This window comes from Myotis brandtii, unplaced genomic scaffold, assembly GCF_000412655.1.
Source record: "Myotis brandtii unplaced genomic scaffold, ASM41265v1 scaffold1074, whole genome shotgun sequence".
Taxonomy (NCBI): Eukaryota; Metazoa; Chordata; class Mammalia; order Chiroptera; family Vespertilionidae; genus Myotis; species Myotis brandtii.
In genome coordinates, this window is record NW_005353653.1 from 77,272 (window position 1) to 83,723 (window position 6,452).

Consider the following 6,452-nt stretch of genomic DNA (forward strand, 5'->3'; position numbering starts at 1 on the left):
AAGATCTGGAAACAGCCTAAGTGCCCATCAGCAGATGAATGGATTAGAAAACTGTGGTACATCTACACAATGGAATACTATGCTGCTGTAAAAAAGAAGGAACTATTAACATTTGCAACGGCATGGATGGAACTGGAGAGCATTATGCTAAGTGAAATAAGCCAGTCAATGAAGAAAAACACCACATGATCTCACTCACTCATGGATAATAAAGACCATTATAAACTGATGAGCAAAAATAGATGCAGGGGCAGAGCAACATCGAACAGACTGTCAAACTACAGCGGGAAGGCTGGGGAGGGTTGGGGGGGAGGTAAGATATCAACCCGAAGGACTTGTATGCATGCATATAAGCATAACCAATGGACATAAGACACTGGGGGGTAGGGGAGACTAGGGGAGGGTCAAGGGGAGAAAAAAAAGGAGACATATATAATACTCTTTGTAATACTTTAAGCAATAAAACAATTAAAAAAAAAGAAACAAAGAGAGAGGACCCAAATAAATAATAACAGAAATGAAAGTGGCAATATAACAACAGACACCACAGAAATACAAAGGATCATAAGCAGATACTATGAACAACTCATATGCCAACAAACTGAGCAACCTGGCCAAAATGGACAAATTCCTAGAAACATACAATCTTCCAAAACTGAATCAGGAAGAATCAGAAAACCTGAGTAGACAAATAATAACTAATGAAATTGAAGCAGTAATAAAAAATACTCTAGCAAATAAAAGTCCTAGACTGGATGGATTTACAGGAGAATTTTTCCAAACATTCAAAGAAAAACTAACACCTATACTCCTCAAACTGTTCCAGATACTTCAAGAGGAAGGAACATTTCCAAGCTGTTTTTATGAAGCCAGCATTATCCTAATTTCAAATCCAGATAACAACACTACAAAGAGAATTACAGGCCAATATCCCTGATGAACACAGATGCTAAAATCCTCAACAAAATATTAGCAAATCAGATCCAGTAATATATGAAAAAGATCATACACCACGATCAAGTGGGATTTATTCCAGGAATGCAAGGCTGGCAAAATATTCGCAAGCCAATAAATGTGATACATCACATAAACAGATTGAAAGATCATATCAACAAATACAGAAAAAGCATTTGACAAAATCCAGCACCCTTTCTTGATTAAAAAAAAAACACTCTTAGGAAAGTGAGAATAGAGGGATCATACCTCAACATAATAAGATCATTTATGACAAACCTACAGTGAACATCATACTCAATGGGCAAAAACTAAAAGGATTTCCCTTAAGCACAGGAACAAGACAAGAATGTCCACTTTCACCACTCTTATTCAACATAGTACTGGAAGTCCTAGCCACAGCAATCAGACAAGAAGAAAAGATAAAAGGCATCCAAATTGGAAAGGAGGAAGTATAATTCTCATTATTTGCAGATGACATGATATTGTACATCGAAAACCCTAAAGACTCCACCAGGAAACTATTAGACTTAATAAATGAATTTGGGCCCTAGCCAGTTTGGTTCAGTGGATAGAGCATCGGCCTGCGGACTGAAGGTCCCAGGTTCGATTCTGGTCTAGGGCACATGCCTGGGTTATGGGCTCAATCTCTAGTAGGGGGCGTGCAGGAGGCAGCCAATCAATGATTCTCTCTCATCATTGATGTTTCCATCTCTCTCTTACTCTCCCTTCCTCTCTGAAATCAATAAAAATATATTTTAAAAAATAAATAAAAGAATTTGGCAAGGCAGCAGGATACAAAATCAACATCCAGAATTGATGGCATTTTTATACACTAATAATGAACTCTCAGAAAGAGAAACTAAAAAAGCAATCTCAATTACCATTGCAACAACAACAATAAATAATATATCTAGGAATAAAGTTAACTAAGGAGGTAAAAGACCTATATTTGGAAAACTATAGGACATTGAAAAAATAAATAGAGGAAGATACAAAAAAGAATGGAAATGTATACCATGTTCATGGATTGGAAGAACTTATATCATTAAAATGTCCATACTACCAAAAGCAATCTATAGATTCGATGCAATCCTTATTAAAACACCAAGGGCATACTTCACAGAACTAGAACAAATACTCCCAAAGTACTGAATTCCTGACACCTGCACACAGCAGATGCAGCATAATAGTGTCCCACAAGTATGCATGGGTGTGCAAATGTATTAGCCCTTTGTAGAAGTGGGAGGAGCTAGGAAGGGTGCTGCCCAGCATTTAATCCTTTAATGACCAGTGGAGATGTTTTCAGACATCCTAAGACTTCAGCCCAGAGAAGCCTTCCTCTTCCCCCGCCTCTCCTCTTGACCACCGTCCCCACTATGTGCAAGTTTGCTTTTAGGTGATTCCCATTCAGTTTCCCATTCAATCCCACCAGCCCTCTGGGAGGTGGGTGTGACTGACCTACTTGTTCAGACCAGGGAATGAAGGTCACCTCAGTGTGCACCAGGGGACCCAATTCTTCTTTTCCTGGCATTAAAGCACCACCATAACTGCCCTATTTTTCAAGAAGCTCAGCGCTCTGCTTGGGAATCAGGGAGCCCCAGGTGTGTGTCCTCGGAGTGTCCCCTGTCCTGCTTGCCACCCACCAGTCTGTGACCTTGCAAGGCCCCCTGTCCTGATCCAGGGCAGGCGAGGGAAAGTCTGGCTTTGACAGTTAGCCCTGTGCTCGCAGGACATGCAGAGCTAATTTAAGTGCAAGTAGTGTGTTCGTTTATTACTCATGTTCCACTGCTAATAATCTTTGAGTTTTAAAAATAATGGTGAGCAAATTAATTGGTCGATGGCCTGTGGGGAGAGGATGCAGAGGAGTGACAGGGAGCCTGGGCTACTGTAGGTCTCTCCTGGGGGGAGTGGGAGAGCTTACTACTGTGGTCAGCTCTCCACTTCCAGTCCAGTTTGGCAAGTTGCTAATTTGCACATTAAAATTTGTTAGAAAGCACATTTGCCAATAGTGGCTGAATCTCCAGGCTGAGAAGGTGGCTGTTGGCTGAGTGAGTAGTTCCAAAATAGCTATTTTAGTCATCTGTGTTTACAATCCAGACTCGGGGAAGCCGCTTCCTGCAGGCTTTCATTCTGCGATTCCGTCAGTGCCTCTGTCTCTGATATGAGTATAGAGCTGACTGGTCTGCAGGCAGGGCGGGGACCTGAGGAGGTTTTCAGAAAAACCAAGGTACATACCATGGAGCCTTGGATGTAGGAGAAGAGAGATGGAGTCCTTGGGGGTTGAAGGGACTTGGGGGTGGGTGGCATTTGGGGTGAGGAGAGCTTTGCTTGCTGGACCCTCTCTGTACAGCACTTCTGTCCCTATAATTCATTGATTCTGCTTGTGTCTCAGGAGCATCATGGGCTGGAAAAGATAAAATTTAAGGAAGAGAGAATGCCTGCTACTGTGTGACTTTGATCAAGTCCTCTTACCTCAGAGAGAATTCGTTTTCTCGTCTATAAAATAGGAGTGATGGCAGCTCCCTGGCCCACCTCACAAGCTCGAGGGAAACCAGGGCTGTGGAAGCAGAGGACATGGCAGCCCCGGAGGCAGCTCTCATGCCTCCTTGTTGTCTTACTTAAAGCTGGGCTCTGCAGGGCTTAGAAATGCGAATGTGTTTGTGATGTGTGTGTAGGTAATACCTGTGATCAGGAATGATGGAACGAGAGGAATGGCATCCCCTCCCCTCCCTCCTTCCTCCCTGGGCATCCCTGCTCCCCCATTTGCATCTGCTCTGCAGCACTGCCCAGGTTAGTGCTTAGACACCAGTCACCAGCGCTGGGGACCGGGCTTTCGCACGCACTCTCCAGTTCTCACCCAACCTTGAGCTGCAACCAGGATTGTCCTATTGGATTGGAGCAGGAAACAGGCCTGGAGCAGAGAGCAGCTGCCCAAGTTTGCGCTGGAGCTGAGCTTTGCCGGCTCCTGCAGCACCTGCTGCCTCCAGGTGCCAGCCCACGGATGTCACACCCAGGATGTTACACCTAAAGGGTGGGTACCATTCCTTTCTTTCCCCTTTACCCCCCAATGGAGATGTACCTCCTACTCATCTGTGGATGCTCTGAGTATACAGGACTGACATGCACCTGGGAGGTGTTTTAAAGTGGCCTGGACCACAGGGAGCAAGACAGCCATAAGCTGAGCCAGGGTCTGTGGGAGCTCAGACCCTGGGCTGCAAGGCTGTTGCCTGATATGGGTGTTGTGTGGCCCTTTCAGGCTTTGCCTGCTCCTGTCTAGTCCAGAAGTGTCCTCGCTGCTCTGAGCATCCTCCTCCCCCACCCAGCCAAGCTCCCGGTGCTGCCTAGGCTCCTCCTTCACCCCAGTGGCCTTGATCTGCCTGCAGCCCTGGGGGTCTCCTGGGCACAGGCCCAGCGCCCTGAGGCCCTGTGGGTGAGCTGGAATGTCTGAACAGCTGGGAGGCATTGAATCAGGATCTTCTGAGGGGGAAGGGTGTTTTTTAGATGCTTTGTATAAATTAGTACTAAGGTAGCTGTTAATTGAATGTCCATTGATTGCCTGTCTGGGGTTTGATTTACTCTGTCCTTTCCTTCTCAGTCTGTTTAAATAGTTTACTTGCTTTGTTCTCGTTTTTCTTTCTCTAATGCGACCTCTTTCCCTGCCCCCTCCCTCTGGCCTCCCTGTAAGTGAGATCTTTGTTTCCTGGCTTCCCAGTGGCCTCCAGTCCCACTGCTGGGGGCAGGGGTGGGGGGTTCCCAGGACTCGCTTCTCAGCTGGAGTTCCTGTGATGCCCAGGAGGGCCGAGCAGCAGGTGCCTTTCTCCTGGGAATGTAGGCGCCCTGAGGTGCTCTTTGGAAGGCGCAGCAAGGGCAGCTGCTTTGAGACTTATTGCAGGAGCCCAGTTGGGCTGATTTATTTATTTTTTATGTGTTCATTCCTTTAATGAATATTTTTGGACACTATGCCAGGCTCTGTGTTTAGATGGAGGCATGACAGGATACAGTGCAGCATGAGGGGCAAGGTGGAGGCCGGGCCCTGGGGACATGGAGGACAGGACCATTTCCTGGAGGGGACAGTGCAGTTTGATGAGTAGGAGTTTGCCTGCAAAGAAATGAGCAGGAGCATCCCAGGCAGAGGGCACAGCGTGGAGTGTCTGGGGGCTTGGCTGGAGAGCTGCCAAGAACGGGCTGAGGGCTGATCACTGTGACCATAATGATACTATTAAGCACTCAGGAAGCATTAGGTGGTGGGAGTTTTCCCTGGATTAGCTAGTTTAATCCCTATAACAACCGGATGCACAAGGGACATTAGCATCTCCTTTCACTGCTGAGGAGGCCAAGCCCAGACCCCTCCCGCCCTGGTGAGGACAGAGACCTGAACTTTGGCATCTGGCTTGGAGGGCTGGCTCTTTCAGCATCTGCAGTCTCACAGCTGTGGTCTGGCCCGAGGATACTACACCAGTTGGTGGCCTTAGGGTGTCCCCGCAGAGCCGGATTGTGGAGGGTCTTGTGTATACAACAAAAAGTTTTAGCTTTGCCCTGGCCGGTGGCTCAGTTGGTTGGGGTGTCATCCCATACACCAATGGGTTGCGGGTTTGATTCCTGGTCAGGGCACATATCTGGGTTGTGGGTTCAATTCCCAGTTGGGGCACGTATGGGAGGCAATCAATTGATGTTTCTCCCTCTCTCTCTCTAGAAATCAATAAAGAAAAGAACCTCAGGTGAGGATTAAAAAATAAAACAACTTTGACTTTATCCTGAAACCTACAGGGAGCCCTGGAGGCAGGGAGAACAACTGCTGAGAGTGGTAGTGAATCTGAGAAGGGGTGTGTGTGGGTGGGGGAGGGGTGACAGCAGGGGCCTGGTGCTCCCGGAGGAGCCAGGGCTCAAGAGGCACAGAGGAGGCAGGGTCTGTGGGGGATGTAAGGGTTGACTGAACGTGGGTGAGGGGTGGTGGGTAAAGTGCAGGTACTTAGGTGAATCTCAGATTCATTTTTTTAAAACCAAAGGTTATAAATTTTATTTTTGTAAAGTACATGGAGAAAGTCTGATTAAAATGAAGTCTCATCAAAAGGGAAATTATTACCTGTTACAGTCCCCAGATCAATAAAGCACCTTAATCTCTCGTGTAAGGGCCTCACCCTCGCATCCCCACAGCAAGAGGAGCACCTTCCCGCTGCACAGGGGCCTCTGCTTCCTGCAGGAAGGCCCAGCGGGCACTGGTCCTCCACTGAGGACTGAAACCGATGCCCCTGGCCCCCGTCCTCATTGCCTCCTCCCACCTGCCTCTGGGAACCACAATTCTCATAGTTTTTTCTATGAGTTTGTTTTGTTTCTTGTTGGTATTTTGTTGTTGCTGTTTAGATTCCACGTATAACTGAGATCATATAGTATTTGTCTTTCTCTGTCTAACTTACTTTACTTGGCATAATGTCTTCAAGGTCCATCCATCTTGTTGCAAATGGCAGGAGATCCTTGGTTTTCATGTCTGAATAGTG

General features: G+C 46.7%; 1 protein-coding gene across 4 annotated transcripts in view; it reads left to right on the forward strand.

The window, feature by feature from the left end:
- The window catches only part of GRIK4 (glutamate receptor, ionotropic, kainate 4), a 271,548-nt gene that overhangs the window by 42,103 nt on the left and 222,993 nt on the right, over positions 1–6,452 (forward strand). The window lies entirely within an intron of this gene.